We start from the raw sequence: 17985 nt of genomic DNA, 5'->3' as shown, positions 1-17985 counted from the left end.
CTCCCAAACGCAAAAAATATCGGCCCGTGTGCACAAACAATTGCACGAGATGCACATAAAAAAGCCAATATTCACGTGCAGCATTGTGTGTAAGCCCTTTAAAAGCATGTTTTCAACTTAATGTGCAGAACATGAACTGTGAAACGTCAATCTGTCGTAATTTGTTGTTGGACGTGTGAAGGAATCGAGCTAGAGAGGCCGAGACTTACTGAAAATCAACGGAATGAAGCCATGGGAATTTCCAGGGCTGGCATGTCTGCACGTGCTATTGCCAGACACTTCAATTGTCATCAGTCCACCATTGTAAGGTTGGTGGAACGTGTTGGAGTTTCTGGATCAACACGTGACCGTCAACGTCCTGGTCCACAAGCGTTACAACCCAGGCTCAAGACCGCTACATCCGGGTCACTCATCTGCGTGACAGATTCCGCCCAGCGACTCGAACAGGTGCAGCAGTCGTCGGAAGACAAGGACCAGTTAGTGCCAACACCGTAAGACGTCGTCTAAGAGAAGTAGGACTCCGTGCACGACGACCTTATGATGGAGTTATCCTCAGGGATCATCACCGTCAGCGGCGTTTGATATGGGCTCAAGGACACCAGACATAGAGAAAAGTAGACTGGCAAAGTGTGCTCTTCAGTGATGAGAGTCGCTTTCATCTTTATCACGCTGATGGCCGTCAACGTGTGTGGAGACGTCTTGGGGAACGTCTTGCAGACTGCTGCGTCTTCTAAACGAATCGATGGGATGGGGGAAGTGTAATGGTGTGGGGAGGCTTCACATTTCATCACCGGACCGCCCTACACATTTGCAGGGGTCGCGTTAAAGCTGTAGCCTACCGTGATGATGTCTTGCAACCAATTGTTGTTCCGATGTTTCGAGCGCACCCACAATTTCAGCACTTCCAACAGGATAATGCACATCCGCATACCGCCCGTTTTAGTATGGACTACCTGGCTGCTAACAATATCAATGTCTTGGACTGGCCAGCCATGTCTCCGGACATGGCACCGATAGAACATGTCTGGGATGAGATTGGGCGCCGTCTGTATCGGAGACCACAGATGCACACCATTGCTGCTTTAGAAGCTGCTCTTGTCCAAGCATGGAGCAATTTGCCCAAGGCCTTCTTTCAAACATTGGTAAATTCCATGGGACGTTGCTGCACAGAGTGCGTAAGAGCACGTGGAGGACACACATCTGTGTCGTACTTTGTACCGTTGATTACAGATTAAACATCCATAAGTGTACAAATGTGTTGTTATTGATGTGTTCCCATTTGAATATTGTTCACAATAAGAAGCAAAATAAATAAGATATGTTTACAGGATCATTTTGTTATACGAAAAAATAAGTGATGCGTTTTCCATGGTATAAAAATACCTGAGGAGCGCCCCCTTTCAATTGGATTAAAACTTTTAAAAAAGAAAAGAAAACTCTATCAATATATTGCCAACTATGGTGGTCCACCAAGGTATATATCTTTCTTAAAAGTGCTACAAGACCACGATTTGGCGGTCTGAAAATAGTATTAAAAGTCGTACAAAGCCAAATAAAATCGACAGTTATATATCTATTATTCTAAAGCCAGATAGACAATTCGTTTGAATTGTCATTTAGCCTACTTCCAAATTTCCATGACGTATCACTACAATATGGAGTCAAACTTTGTATGTAGTTTATATCAATTTCCAAAAGCCACGGGACTGGGGCCGCCAATTAAATATCTATGGCAGTGGAGTAAACAACGGTGGTCTGAAACCAAATAGCAAATTTATATTACCTCCCGTAAATAGCTCATAAAGCAAATTATATTCTACTGAGCCGAAACAACTATTTAAACATGCAAGTAGGACGAAACAATCCCAAGTCAAATCCACACCCCTGTTCGATTTGGTTTATTCCAAATAACTAGGTCAAGCATGGCTGTCTTCATTACCTCGAAATAAATAAACAACGATTTTTCAAGACAGAAAGGTTATATGGCTTGGTCTGAAATTAGTTAACGTGCGGTAGAAAGTAAAGGGGTGACAATTTCAGGTAGGTCGTTAAATTTTAACCATTTTAATTAAAAATTGAAGAAATAGCAAGCAATTTTCGAGTTGTAGTGTCGCCTGGAACAGACAGTAAATCACATTGTATACAATTGTTAACATGTCCATAATCTTGTTGTTTATTTATGATTAGCCTACATTGTCACTTTGTAAAGTGCCCCTGAACATGTTTTATGAAAGGTCGCGCTATAAATATGTTATAATAATAATAATATTACCAAATTTGGCGGCCATTATGAAAGAAATATAAAAAATACTTCTTTTTTTTAATTGATGTTTGTCAAATTCTATTTTTCGGCACATTCCGCTTGCATAACCATTGTATGTTTGAGGAATTTAAAAAGAAATCATTTATAATCAAACGAGTAAGTAGTAAAACACATTGATTACAAGATATCGCTCTCAGAAAATTCCCCGATTTTGGGTATGATATATTTATCACTGAACCAAACTGCATTGGTTTCTTTTGCATTTTTTTAGGGTAAAACGTTATCCCTCAACGCCTAATACTACAAGAAAAAAATAAATTTTGGTATGTAAACCTGTATGAAGCCATGACGTCATAGCTCTTATGGCGTCATAATTGGGAACCAAAATGGCGCCTGGAAATGAGTTGTCGTAACTTTCCCACAGTCTACTCGCTCATGTGCTCATCGTTGTATACCAACTATCGTTGAAAAAATCAATTTACCTCGATTTTTGAACATTTTAAAAGCCGTAGTTCGATTCGGCGCCCAAGAAAAGATATAAATAAACACCAAAAACATGGAAATCAATCAAGTTGAAGCGTTTTGGCGTAAAACACCTGTTTCAGCGAGATGACGTCATTGTGACGTCACACAGTCGTAATGACGTCATGCACGACCATTGAAATCATTGTTTTTGAGTGTGCTTGTCCTGTATTCTCCCCAAAACGTAACTGATGTTCTTGTGTTAGAGAATTCCCTAATGACTGTATTCCAAAAACGGCAAAAAAACAACATGGCGGACATCGATGACGTCATCAGGCGCTACGACGTCATGACGTCATCAATTACATTGACCAACCATGCAATGTGAAGTAGATGTCAATATGGTTATGTGTAAGAATATTCAGTTTAATATATGCACGGTGTATGATTTTATCCATACTTCAATTTTAGTGAGTTAATTCTGCAACGTTTTAGAAAAAAATGCTATTAATTTGGCCAGTACTGTAAATTATGGTACGCCTAAAATCTAGTATTTTCCGTTTTGGGGCATTCTTAGACGCCCTTTTTTCTCGAAAACGATTTTTCTTAACTTTTTTTTACTCAAATTCCTATCGGTGGTCTAGAGTGTGAATCCAAAAATAAAAACATTGGAATAATATAGGTGGTCCAAAAATGGCCTCAATCTTTGAAAAAAGTTGAAAAATCGTCAAATTATTGAAAATACTCTTTTATTTATCTTTTTTCCCAAAATACTCAATGAATGTTTCTGACACTTCTGTAACAGGAAGTTAAGAATCCACTTAACACATTAAAGTTATCCCGACAATGATCCAAAAACCCGGAAGTAGTCGAAAAAATATCCGATATTTTGAAAAAAATATCGTAAAAAGTAAAAAAAAATGGTACTCTAGCGAAAAAAGGGACTACTACGCCAGATATCATCGAATCAAAACAAATAGGGTATCGGTGGGCAGCTTTAATGATGGGCTATTATTTGACATCCAAATGATACAAATGCAATGGTTAGGTAATTGATTATGGGACGCCGAAAATGTAGTATTTTCCTTTTTAGAGCCTATTCAGACGCTTTTAACTCCAAAAACTACTTTTATGATTTCTTTTCTTAAACTTCTGTTACTCAAGAGTCCTATAAGTCCAGATTAGATAAACACTAATTTCTTGTTTGCGATATCAGTAAGGTGGAAGCGTACATCAAGTAAAACTATTTCACACACAGAGCGTTCTTAATTAATTTATGGCTCCTGACATCCAAATGGTACAAATTCGCTTGTTGGGCAATATATTATGGGACGCTGAAAATCTAGTATTTTCCTTTTTGGAGCCTATTCAGACGCTTTTATCTCGAAAACTACTCTTATTTCCTTTCTTAAACTTCTGTTACTTAGAGTCCTAACGGTGGTAAGGACCACAATGTTTGAAAAAAATACGAAAAATAGTTATACGTGTACATGTATTTGTAAATCTGCTTCTTATGGTATAAGGGAGGTAACACATTGGCATCAGACTACCAATTATTTGCTAAATATCGTTAAATATCTTCTAATTTTCCTTTCTTTTAAAAACTGTCCAATGGATCTTTCTAAAACTTCTGGTACGGGAAGTTAAGTTTCCATACCACTTCTTAAATCTATCCCGACAATGATCCGTAAACCGGAAGTAGTCGAAAAAATATTCGATATTTAAAAAAAAACAGTAAAAATCAGTGCTCTTTTAAAAATCGTGATTTCACCGTCGGGTGTGACCGGATCAAAACATCTAAAGTATCGTTTGGTAGCTCGATGAATGGGCTATTGTATGACACGCTTCCTGTCTGATTCCTGAAAGCCGGTTCAGTGCTGCTTGCAGGTCTAGTTACTATTATTATTATTATTTACCGCGGGATCCTATTTCTCCATGATCGAAAACAGATATCGATCTGGGGTTCAATTTTCTATCGGGAAACCATGTGGCGGTTACTTGATAAAGTATTTTTAAAACTTCTGCGCAGACCGGAAGTGGTCAAATTTTGAACGGTAGCAATAAATCAAAAATTGGTTTCGCCAATTCGTTACCTATTTTAAAACAATTCACATTTTTGGAATCCGTGAGTCTTTTCCAAGACAATAGCAATCCATGAAATGAAATGGGGTTTAACGTCCTACTGTTTTGCTCCGAACTGGGCTAATGAAGACGGGCATATGCCATACAGTGTGCTATGAGGGAAATTTTGCCCGGACAGCGGCACTACTGCCTACTCTTATATCGAATTCCAACAGTCAAGGGATCTTTTACGTGCACGCCAATGTGAGTTTGCAATTTCGAAACTTCGTCGTAGACTTTTATTTTTCGAAAATTGAAAACACGTTGTTTAGGAGACAATTTTTGTAATTTTTCAAAATTTGACCTACATTTTTGGATACCTGAAGGCAATCCGATTCCAGGAATATAACTTTCATTCAGAGTTATCACCCTTTAGTTTTCGAATTTTTTCGAATTTTCTGCCCATTTTGTGAGCCCGAGTTTCGTTTTACGGCCGAATCGACGTTTCTGAAACTTCTGGAACACAAGGTTATAGTCCAAAACCAACTGATAAAGCTATTTTGACAAGGATCCTTAAACCGGAAGTAGTCGAAAAAATGTCCGATATTTTGAAGAAAACGCAAAAAATGGGTGCTTTTGGGGAAAACATGATTTCTCCACCCGATATCAACGGATTATATAAATTAAAATATCGTTGGGTGGCCCGGGGATTTGACTGTCATTTGATACCCATCCTATGAGAGGGCAGCAAAATATGACATGCTGAAAATCAAGTATTTTCTGATTTGGAACGTTTTTGGACGCCTGTATCTCGAAAAATACTAAAAGGATTTTTCTTAAACTTTCCCTATCGAGAGGTTCTCCGACAGTCGTGTGCATGAATCCGTCCAATAAGACATTGGAATAGGTAAAATAACGTAATGAAATCGAAAAAAGTTGAAAAATCGTCAAATTTTAGAAAATGCTCTATTATTTGTTTATTTTAATAGATTTTCAAAAAAAAAAAGTTTTACACTCAGATAGCTGTCTAATACGATTCTAACCATGCATAATATTTATTGGTTTATTGAAATTTAATTTTTGATATTTTTGACACTTTTGAACATAAAATTTCTCTAATCAGGGCGTTTGCATTTTGGGGCGTGTCTGTTAGGGGTAACCTACCGCACAAACTGTCTGGCAGTGGTCATTCATGACTCCTGTGGTGGTAATGAACAACTCCAAAGCTGTTTTAGGTGGTACAGATTTCAGCTAATCTAGCCTAGCTTTGGTCTGGAAATTAGATAACTCTTGTCAGGGATACTCCACTACTACAAATGTCTGGCAATTAAATAGCTCTGTCAGGGGTACATCACCACTAGAAATGTCTGTCAGAGTGTTTTTGTAATACCTGAAGATGTACGGTACACTACAGTAAGATTTTCGTGTGTTACACTTTTGGGCTAATCTAGCCTAGTTGGGGATCATGGCATTTAGGGCGTGGAATACCACACCCACCACCAGAAACCCGGCAGACTTACATTCTGATGATACCAGATATACATACATTGATACCATATAGGAGAAAATTGGTACACTTTTCAGCTAGGTTGACCCCCTGGGCTCCCGGTCTATAATAATAGAGCTCTGCTACCATTGAAGTTCCCAAACCGGTTGTTAAACTATCTCGGCAATGATTCGTATACCGGAAGTTGTTCAAAAACGAAAAAAAAGGTAAAAAATTTGGCGCTCTTGCCAAAAACTTGAATTCTTCGTCAGATATTAGCGGATCGAAACAATTAAAGTGTATTTGGATAGTCCCATGAATCGACTATCTTATGACATCTAAATGGTACGAAATCAATGGTTAGGAAATAAATTATGGTACGCCGAAAATCTAGTATTTTCCGTTTTGGAGTCTTTTGAGACGCCTTAACATTTTCTTGCTCAGGGTCATATCGGTGGTCTAGGGTGTAAATCCAAAAATAATAGCATTGAAATAATATAGGTGGTCCAAAAAGAGCCTCAATCTTTGTTTTGAAAACAGCTCAAGGGATGTTTCTGAAACTTCTGGTACAGAAAGTCAAGTATCCAAACAACTTGTTAAAACTATCCCGACAATGATCCAAAAACACCGGAATTAGTCGAAAAAATATCCGATATTTTGAAAAAAAAACGTAAAAAGTAAAAAAAAAATGGTGATCTTGCGAAAAACGTGATTACTACGCCAGATTTCACCGAATCAAAACCACTAAAGTCTCATTGGATAGTCGGAATAATGGACGATCTTATGGCATCCAAATGGTATAAATTCGCTGGTAAGGCAATATATTATGGGACGCTGAAAATCTAATATTTTCCTTTGTAGAGCCTATTCAGACACTTTTATCCCGAAAACTAACCTTATTTCATTTCTTAAACTTCTGTTTTGCTCCTGTTTGCTCACTACACTTATTATTTTAGCGTTTTCCGAGATTCTATCCGGATTATCGCCCTTATTGTTAAAATTGTTAATATTTTCCTTTGTAGAGCCTATTCAGACACTTTTATCCCGAAAACTAACCTTATTTCATTTCTTAAACTTCTGTTTTGCTCCTGTTTGCTCACTACACTTATTATTTTAGCGTTTTCCGAGATTCTATCCGGATTATCGCCCTTATTGTTAAAATTGTTTGACGTTCTAACTGATGACGTCAACTGGTAGACTATCGCCATTGAGGAGACGACCACTGTCGAGATTGGTCGCATTATTTCTGTTACGTCTTATTTGTATTCCTGATTGTTTTCAAATTTGAGTGAAGTCTGTGTCACTACAGGCCCGGGATTGTACAGCTTACGACTGGCCCCCGGATCATTTCACTTGATTTGATATTTGTTTATTTGGTGCAATGTTCGAACATTACGTACATCAGATAAACTACTTTTAAAGCCCAAAACTGTTCAACTAGTCTCTTATGGTCAGCGCTCTTTTAGTTATCAAGCACCTGTTTTATGGAATAATTTACCATTTAGTTTAAGATGTCGTACATCTCTATATTCTTTTAAAAAAACAACTTAAAACACATTTATTTAATCAGGCTTTTAACTGACTCTGTATACAATCGTTAACATGTCCATAATCTTGTTGTTTATGTATGATTTACATTGTCACTTTGTAAAGTGCTCCTGAACATGTTATATGAAAGGGTGCACTATAAATATGCTGTAATAATAATAATAATAATAATAAAATGTCTATTTTCTGTCTTGTCCGCAGTTTTATCTTGTAGATTTTTGTTTTTCGTGTAGTGCGGTCCTCCTGCACTTACTATTAGAGTAGAGTTTCAACCCTTCGTACTGCAGAACGTTCTCGTTGTCGGGTTATCCTCCTGTTTGCTCACTACACTAATTATTTTAGCGTTTTTCGAGATTCTACCCGGATTATCGCCCTAATTGTTAAAATTGTTTGTCGTTCTAACTCATGACGTCAACTGGCAGACTATCGCCATTCCGTAGACGACCACCGTCAAGATTGGTCGCATTGTTTCTGTTGCTTCTTTTCTGTATTTCTGATTGTTTTCAGATTCGAGTGAAGTCTGTATCACCACAGGCCAGGGATTGTACAGCGCAGTCGATGCTTACGGTTGGCCCCCGGATCCTTTCACTTGATTTGATATTTGTTTATTTGGTGCAATGTCTATTTTCTGTCTTGTCCGCGGGTTTATCTTGTAGATTTATGTTTTGCGTGTAGTGCGGTCCTCCTGCACTTACTATTAGAGTCCTAACGATGGTCTAGGGTGTGAATCCAAATTTAAAAGCCTCAATATAGTATAAATGGTTCAAAAGGGGCAACAATCTTTGAAAAAAGTCGAAAAATCGTTAAATATCTGAAAATGGTCTTCTAATTTTCCTTTCTTTTAAAAACTGTCCAATGGATGTTTCTGAAACTTTTGGTTAAGTTCTCATACCAATTGTTAAACCTATCCCGACAATGATCTGTAAACCGGAGGTAGTCGAAAAAATATTCGATATTGTGAGAAAACCCCTAGTAAAAAATAGATAATCTTGCGAAAATCGCGATTTCTCCGTCGGATGTCACTGAATCAAAACAGCTAAAGTATCGTTTGGTAGCATGATGAATGGGCTATTGTATGACACTCTTCCTGTCTGATTCCTGAAAGCCGGTTCAGTGCTACTTGAAGGTCTAGTTATTGTTATTATTATTATTTGATTGAACGGGAAGAATAGACACACTCTCTCAAAAGCTCAAGTATCAGAAGCCAATCCAGCAATGGATTTTCCCGAAATTCCAATTCTAATCGGAAAAAAAAATGTGACTTCTAGAGAGTCCACAAGCTAAAAATGTGATTTTTCGACCAATCTGGGGCCATAATCAAGGAAGTTACGTTTGGATACATGTATATGTGATTATCAAAAAGAACCAAGATCTTTATGATAAACACTTATTTAAAGTTTCATCCAAATCGGATCTTTATGATAAACACTTATTTAAAGTTTCATCCAAATCGGATAAAAACTGTGGTCTCTAGAGGGTTCACAACCTTGATATACCATATTTTTATACTATTTGTGAACAAGGGGCGGCCATTATGTCCGGCAGTTTTTGTGTAAACATTCACACGTTTTGTTTTTTTTTAAAATCGGATACAAATTGTGACATCTATAGGGACCACAAGCTCAAAACGCGATTTTTCGTACAATCAAGGGCCATCATTCAGGAAGTTATGATCCGATATGTGCGAATATCAAAAGGAACCAAAATCTTTGGGTTAGCAACATGCATTTCAAGGTGCGTCAAAATCGGTTTAAAATTGTGACCTCTAGAAAGTCCACAACCTTAATATACCAGATGTTTAGAATATTTGCGTATAAGGGGCGGCCATTTTGTCCGATTTTCACGAAATTCGAATTTAACCATCACTAGGGTGTAACGGTCATATACTAAAACGTTTTTTTTAAATTAGTTAAAAATTGTGACCTCTAGAGGAACCACAAGCTAAAAGCGTTATTTTTCGTACAATCAGGGGCCATAATTCAGGAAGTTACGATCCGGAATGCGCGAATATAGAAAGGAACCAAGATCGTTGGGATAAAAAATTGTGACCTCTAGATGGTCCACAACCTTGATATACCATATTTTACACTATTTGCATACAAGGGGCGGCCATGTTGTCCGACAGTTTTGGTTCGATTTTCACGAAATTCGAACTCAACCATTATTAGGGTGTAACGGTGATATACTAAAATGTGTTTTTAAATCGGATAAAAATTGTGACCTCTAGACGGACCACAGGGGCCATAATTCAGAAAGTTCTGATCCGATATGCGCAAATATCGAAAGGAAACAAGATATTTGGGGTATAAACACGCAATTCAAGTTTCATCCAAATAGGATCAAAATTGTGATCTCTAGAGTGTCCACAAGCTAAAAACGTGTTTTTTCCTACAATCAGGGGCTATAATCCATGAAGTTCTGGTCCGATACATGCGAATATCGAAAGGAACCAAGATCTTTTGGAGATAGACCTATATTTCAAGTTTCCTCAAAATCGGATAAAAAATTGTGACCTGTAGAGTGTCCACAAACAAATTGTGAATGGACGGACAGGGGCGACGACAATATACGTCCACATGAAAATTATACATGTAGGTAAATAAAATAAATCCTAATGGTAATTAGGCTAATTTTCCTCTTCTTTTTTTTTGACAAAAGGGAAATCTTTCGATACATACCAGTGACGGTCTGGAACAACTTGTTAACCATCAATTTTTCTATGTTGCAATTCGTGGTGTCCCTGAATTTTTGTGTTACGTTTTGGGGACATTTTGTACTCAACATTTTAACAACTGGACCATGTTGAGCACAAGACTAATATTTCCAAATATTTTCGCGACACATGCAGCAGAGAATTCAAGATTTTGTTTGCTAATTTTTCATTTCTAAACAAATGGTAAGTAATCATTTGTAGCCATTTTAGGTAACCTGTTGGAAATGAAATCTTAAAGATACAATACAACAAATATGTTAAAGGGACAATACGACGATACCAAATATACAATAAATACAAGTACACACTTATATACAGAACAACATGGTACAAATGACAGCTATGGATATGATGAAAACGTATAAAAGTCAAAAATTTTATTTCTCTAATTAAATTTGCAAAAAAATGTATCACGAAAGCTTATTTTTAGCACTTTTCAATAAGCTGTATATTTTAAGTATGTTGCATTCCGGTCATTTTTTTTTTTACACCTATGGATACTATGTGCTTAGCACTTCAAAAATATCCAAAGAAATTCTACTTGGGACCATGATCGTTTTGTTAAGCCCAACATTCATTCAGTAGGGTCGTTAAAAAAGTATTAACATTAGAGTTACTTTGCTCTTATTTTTTTGAAAATTTTTTCACAAGTTGATTTCCTTTATTTTGTTAATGTAGAATGGTAATCTCTTTTCATTTTCTTTGTTTTATTTGTTTCGTTTGAATTTGATTTATCTGTTTAGTTTTTGATTGTTTAATTTTTGTTAATCTAAACCCACTTCATATCTAATGTCTATAAAAAATATCTTTGTAGGCCTACAATTGTTGAGAGAGAGGAGGGAGAAGAGGGGAGAGGAGGGAGAAGAAGAGAGAAGAGAAGAGAAGAGGAGGGAGAAGAGGGAAGAGAAGAGAAGAGAAGAGAAGAGAGAGAGAGACAGAGAGAGAGAGAAGAGGAGAAGAGAAGAGGAGGAGAAGATGAGAAGGAGAGAGGAGAGAGAGAGAAGAGAGAGAGAGAAGAGAGAGAGAGAGAGAAGAGAGAGAAGAGAGAGAGGAGAGAGAGAGAGAAAATAAGAGAGAGAGAGAGATTTTTAACCACAACTAGACACAAACTAGGTTATTTCAGGATATGGTTCAATTCATTTGAATAATTCGCTTGTGGTAGCGGTCTTTAGTAGTGGGAGGAATACGAAGGACCCGGAAAAACCCCACGAGGTTGGATGGGCGACCCTACTCCCTGTCACGTACAACCTAGGAATCGAAACCCAGTCAGTCCTATAATACTAGATACATCATATGCAAAGTATTTATGGTTTTGGGGTTATGAAGATTTATATAAGAGCCAAGGGTATTTTATATTGGGAAAATGACATTTTAATATTATTCAATAAGGAGTGTAGCACTTTGGGATTTTCAAAGTATTATTGAAAGGGTCCATGGGACTGACATTTCAAATCTAGGCATCGGAACATTGGCTATTTCGTGTATTAGTTTAAAAGTTATTAAATACTTTTAAAATTCGACAATACTTTAGTCTAGATTAATCGCTTGAGTCAGAAATATCACATGTTTGTGACAATTCCCAATAGTTTCTGTTATCTAAAATACCATAAAACTACCAAATTCAAGCGATTTTGTTTATCGATACGCATTATTTCCATTGAAGCCTGCGAGTAAATCAAATACCAAGGTCACAAAAGCGACATGCAAGTTCAAGGCAAACCAAATGATACATTTCAAAACAAATAATATTTATTTCATCTCTCTATGACTGTCTGACCATATGCAGACATTGTTACAACATATGAAACTCTCCTCATTAGGGTTTCACACTGCGTAGCTTACACCCGTGTGAAACACTATTGTTTTTGTTAAAATTATTATTAGGCTTTCAGACTTTGTCTGAAAGACTATTGTTTTTACTAAAATTATTATTATTATTATTATTATTTATCCCGGGAGCCTATTTCTCCATGATCGAAAACAGATATCGATCTGGAACCAAATATTCTATTGGGAAACCAGGTGGTGGCTACTCCTTAAAACAATTTTGAAACTTCTGCGCATACCGGAAGTGACCGAACTTTGTACTTTTTCGCGATATTGAAAATTGGCCGTGGTTTCGTCAATTCTTGACCTATTTTCAAACAAATGACATTTTCAGAAACCCTGATTCTTTTCCGAGACAATGGCTATCTCACATTTTTCAATTTCGAAAATTCGCCCTGGACTTCTGTCGTTCGAAAATTGAAAAAACGTAGTTTACGAGACATTTTTGTTATTTTTCAAAATTTTCAAATTTGACCTACATTTTTGGATACCTGAAGACATCTAATTCCAGAAATATAAGTTTCATTCCGAGTTATCGCCTTTAATTTTTCGAATTTTGGGCCCATTCCCCAACTCTTATATTTTTTTGAAAGGATTAATTGATGTTTCTGAAAGTCCTGAAACATAAAGCCATATGGTCATTCTGTTTTGTAAAGCAATTTCAACAACGATCCGTAAAACGGAAGTAGTCGAAATAATGTCGGGAATTTTGAAAAAAACGTAAAAAAATGAGTGCTTTTCAGAAAAACGCGATTTCTCCGTCCGATACCAACGGATATAACAAATTAAGGTATCGATGAGTGGCTCGGGGAATGGACTGTCGTATGATGCCCGATTTATACGGATACTATGAACAGGCAGCAAAATATGGCATGCTGAAAATCAAGTATTTTCTGATTTGGAGCGTTTTTGGACGCCCGTATCTCGAAAACTGCTCCAAGGATTTTTCTTAAACTTTCCTATCGAGAGTTTCTCCGGTAGTCTTGTGCATGAATCCATCCAATAAGACATTGAAATGTCTGGAATAGGTAAAATAACGTACTGAAAATCGAAAAAAGTTGAAAAATCGTGAAATTTTGGAAAATGCTCTATTCCTTTATTATTTAAACAAATTTTTACAAAAAAGTTACACATTCAGATAGCTGACCTCATTACAATTCTAATGATGTATAGTATTTATTGAAATATTTAAATTTAATTTTCGATATATTGACACTTTTGCATTTTTGCCCCTATTGAACATAGGATTTTCCAGGGGCATTTATCTGACCAGACGATGTAATATATCATTACATAGCCCTGTGGCTATTTGATAAGCCAATCCGGTTATTAAAACTATCCCGACAATAATCTCCATACCGGAAGTATTCAAAAAATGAAGAAAAAGGGTTAAAAAAAATAGCACTCTTGCGAATAACTTGATTTCTCAATCAGATGTTAGCGGACCAAAAGAACTAAAGTTTCGCTGGATAGCCCCATTATGGATAGCCCCATTAATGGACTATCATATGACATCTGAATGATACGATTTAGATGGCTAGAAAATAAATTATGGTACGCCGAAAATCTAGTATTTTCCGTTTTGGAGCATTTTAAGACGCCATTTTCTCGAAAACGAAAACTACGATTTTTCTTAAACTTTTTTTACTCAGAGTCCTATCGGTGGACTATGGCGTGAGTCCAAAAATAAAAGCATTGAAATAATATAATTGTTCCAAAAAGAACCTCAACCTTGGAAAAAAGTTGAAAAATCCTTAAATTACTGAAAATGCTCTTCTATTTTTCTGTCTATGGAAAACAGCTGAATGGATTTTTCTGAAACTTCTTGTACAGAAGGTTACGTAACCAAACAACTTGTTAAAATTATCCCGACAATGATCCAAAATCCGGAAGTAGTCGAAAAAATATCCGATATTTTGAGAAAAAAAACATAAAAAGTAAAAAAAAGGTGATTTTGCGAAAAAAATGATTACTACGTAAGATTTCAAAACAACTAAAGTGTCATTGGATAGCCCGAACAATGGACGATCGTATGACATCTAAATGGTAAAAATGCGCTGGTTAGGCAATATATATTGGGACGCTGAAAATATAGTATTTTCATTTTTGGGGGCTATTCAGATGCTTTCATCCCGAAAACTTCTCTTTTTTCCTTTCTTAAACTTCTGTTACTTAGAGTCCTGGCGGTGGTCTAGGGTGTGAATCCAAATTTAAAAGCCTCAATATAGTATAAATGGTCCAAAAAGAGCCACAATCTTTGAAAAAAGTTTTAAAAAAATGGTCTAATGGTATAAGGGAGATAACACATTAGTATCAGACTACCAATTATTTGCTAAATATTGTTAAATATCTTCTAATTTTAATTTCTTTTAAAAACTTTCCAATGGATCTTTCTGAAACTTCTGGTACAGGAAGTTAAGTTCCCATACAACGTGTTCAATCTATCCTTACAATGATCCGCAAACCGGAAGTAGTCGAAAAAATATTCGATATTTAATAAAAAAAAAACCCATTAAACATCGGTGCTCTTGCAAATATCGTGATTTCACCGTCGGGTGTGACCGCATCAAAACATCTAAAGTATCGTTCGGTAGCTCGATGAATGGGCTATTGTATGACAAACTTCCTGTCTGATTCCTGAAAGCCGGTTCAGTGCTGCTTGCAGGTCTAGTTATTATTATTATTATTTATCCCGGGAGCCTATTTCTCCATGATCGAAAACAGATATCGATCTGGAACCAAATATTCTATTGGGAAACCAGGTGGTGGCTACTCCTTAAAACAATTTTGAAACTTCTGCGCAGACCGGAAGTGGTCGTATTTCGTGCGGTGCATAAAAATTAAAAAACGGCCGTAGCTTCGTCAATTCTGTACCTATTTTCATACAAATGACATTTTCAGAAACCCTGAGTCTTTTCTCGGACGATAGCAGTTGAAAATTTCGAAATTTCGAAACTTCGTCGCTGACTTCTAGCGTTCGAAAAATAAAAAAATTTGTTTAAGAGACAATTTTTGTTATTTTTCAAAATTTTCAAATTTGACCTACATTTTTGGATACCTGAAGATCATCCGATTCTAGAAATATAATTTTCATTCCGAGTTATCGCCCTTTATTTTTCGATTTTTTTCGAATTTTCTGCCCATTGCCTAACCCTTATATTTTTGGGAAAGGATAAATCGATAGTTCTGAAAGTCCTGGAACATAAAGCTATATAGTCAGACAGCTGGATAAAGCAATTTCAACAACGATCCGGAAACCGGAAGTAGTCGAAATAATGATAGATATTTCGAAAAAAAAGCAAAAAATGGGTGTTTTGGGGAAAAACTAGATTTCTCCGTTCATTATCAATGGATTAAACGAATTAAGCTTTCGTTGAGTGGCCCTGGGAATGGACTGTCGAATGATGCCCAATTTATACGGATACTATGACCAAGCAGCAAAATATGACAAGCTGAAAATCAAGTATTTTCTGATTTGGAGCGTTTTTGGACGCCTTTATCTCAAAAACTTAACCTACAATTTGTTTTTAACTTTCTGTATCGAGAGTCCTTTCGGTAGTCTTGTGCATGAAAACATCCAATAAGTCTTTGAAATGTCTGGAATAGGATAAAAAAAGGGACTGAAAATCGAAAAAAGTCGAAAAATCGTGAAATTTTGGAAAATGCTATATTATTTTATTATTTAATCAGATTTTTACAAAAAGGTTACACATTCAGATAGCTGACCTAATTGCGATTCTAACGATGTATAATATGTATTGAGTTATTGAAATTTAATTTTCGATATTTTGACATTTTTGAATTTTTGGCACTTTTGAACATAGGTTTTCTTAGGGCCATTTTATCTGATCAGATAATGTAATATATCATTACAGAGCCCTGTGGCTATCTAATTGTTAAAATTGGTTATTAAAACTACCCCGACAATAATCTCCATACCGGACGTATTCAAAAAATGAAGAAAAAGGTTAAAAAAATTAGCGCTCGTGCGAAAAACTTGATTTCTCCATCAGATCTAAGCGGACCAAAAGAACTAAAGTGTCGCTGGATAGCCCTATTAATGGACTATCATATGACGTCTGAATGATAATATTTAGATGGCTAGAAAATAAATTATGGTACGCCGAATATCTATGGCGTTTTTGTAAGTCGATTAGATTAGGTTTTGATTTGCTAGTACGATTTTGTATGATTTCGATTTGATTAGATATGGTCCACAAATGTAAAATTTGATAATTACGATTTGGTAAGATGGCTGCCATCACGGACACCGATCAGAAAAAAAAATTGTCTCTGCTAATTATTGATGACTTGTTAAAGACAAATGAAGGTTATCTACGCAATAAAGGAAAAATGGTTGCCGTTAGAAACAATCACCTATGTCCAACAAGTTCAAGTATTTTTTTGAAAACTGAAGTGACAAAACATGTAAAAAGTTTACTGAGAAAACCTAGGATCGAGGAATATATTGAAAAAACTGTAAATGAATAAAATTGCTTAGAGGTGATCTAACATTCTTGTGGACTATAAAGTTAACATTAAACACGTCAAATGCGTTTTAAAAAAACTTTTATTATGGAGAAAAACAACAATAAGCATTAAAAATTACTTACGACGTCGAACATTCCGCCATTTTGAAAAAGTCAAATCTAATCGCCTAAACACCTCCTGGGACGATTAGGTCGATTTGCCTAATCAGTTGAGTTAAATCGTCTCACAAATGTAACGATTAGCATAATCAACTTGGTTCACAAATGCGTATAATAGCTAATCGGTCTAATCTAATCGGTTCACAAAAACGCCTCTAGTATTTTCCGTTTTGGGGCATTTTGAGAGGCCTTTTTCTCAAACACAACAACTACGTTTTTTCTTAAACTTTTTTTACTCAGAGTCCTATGGGTGGACTATGGCGTGAGTCCAAAAATAAAAGCATTGAAATAACATACGTTGTTCAAAAAGAGCCCCAATCTTGGAAAAAAGTTGAAAAATCCTCAAATTACTGAAAATGCTCTTCTATTATTCTTTGTTTTGGAAACAGCTCAGTGGGTGTTTCTGAAACTTCTGGTACAGAAAGTTAACTATCCAAACCACATGTTAAAACTATCACAACAATGATCCAAAAACCGGAAGTACTCGAAAAAATATCCGATATTTTGAAAAAAAAAACCTTAAAAAGTAAAAAATGGTGATCTTGCGAAAAAAGTGATTACAACGCCATATTTCAACGAATAAAAACAACTAAAGTGTCATTGGATAGCCCGAACAATGGGCGATCTTATGACATCTCAATGGTAAAAAATTGCTGGTTAGGTAATATATTATGAGATTCTGAAAATCTAGTATTTTCTTTTTTGGAGCCTATTCAGACGCTTTTATCGCGAAAATTACTATTATTTCCTTTCTTAAACTTCTGTTACTTAGAGTCCTAACGCTGGTCTGGGGTGTGAATCCAAATTTAAAAGCCTCAATAAAGTATAAATGGTCCAAAAGGGCCACAATCTTTGAAAAAAGTCGAAAAATCGTTATATCTGTAAATCTTCTTCTAGTGGTATAAGGGAGGTAAAACTGTCCAATGGATCTTTCTGAAACTTTTAATACAGGAAGTTAAGTTCCCATACCACTTGT

At 36.0% G+C, this 17985-nt stretch overlaps 1 long non-coding RNA gene across 1 annotated transcript in view; it reads right to left on the bottom strand.

The window, feature by feature from the left end:
* LOC126816754 (uncharacterized) overlaps window positions 1-17418 on the bottom strand; it is a 52366-nt gene extending 34948 nt beyond the window's left edge. Inside the window, exon 1 of the long non-coding RNA XR_007678571.2 lies at window positions 16974-17418. This is a non-coding gene — a long non-coding RNA (uncharacterized LOC126816754). The remainder of the gene's footprint in view (window positions 1-16973) is intronic.
* Window positions 17419-17985: the final 567 nt, after the last annotated feature.

The sequence above is a fragment of the Patella vulgata genome, chromosome 3 (genome assembly GCF_932274485.2).
Source record: "Patella vulgata chromosome 3, xgPatVulg1.2, whole genome shotgun sequence".
NCBI lineage: Eukaryota > Metazoa > Mollusca > Gastropoda > Patellidae > Patella > Patella vulgata.
The sequence above is the reverse complement of the archived record's forward strand: the minus strand, read 5'-3'. Positions and strand labels throughout refer to the sequence as shown.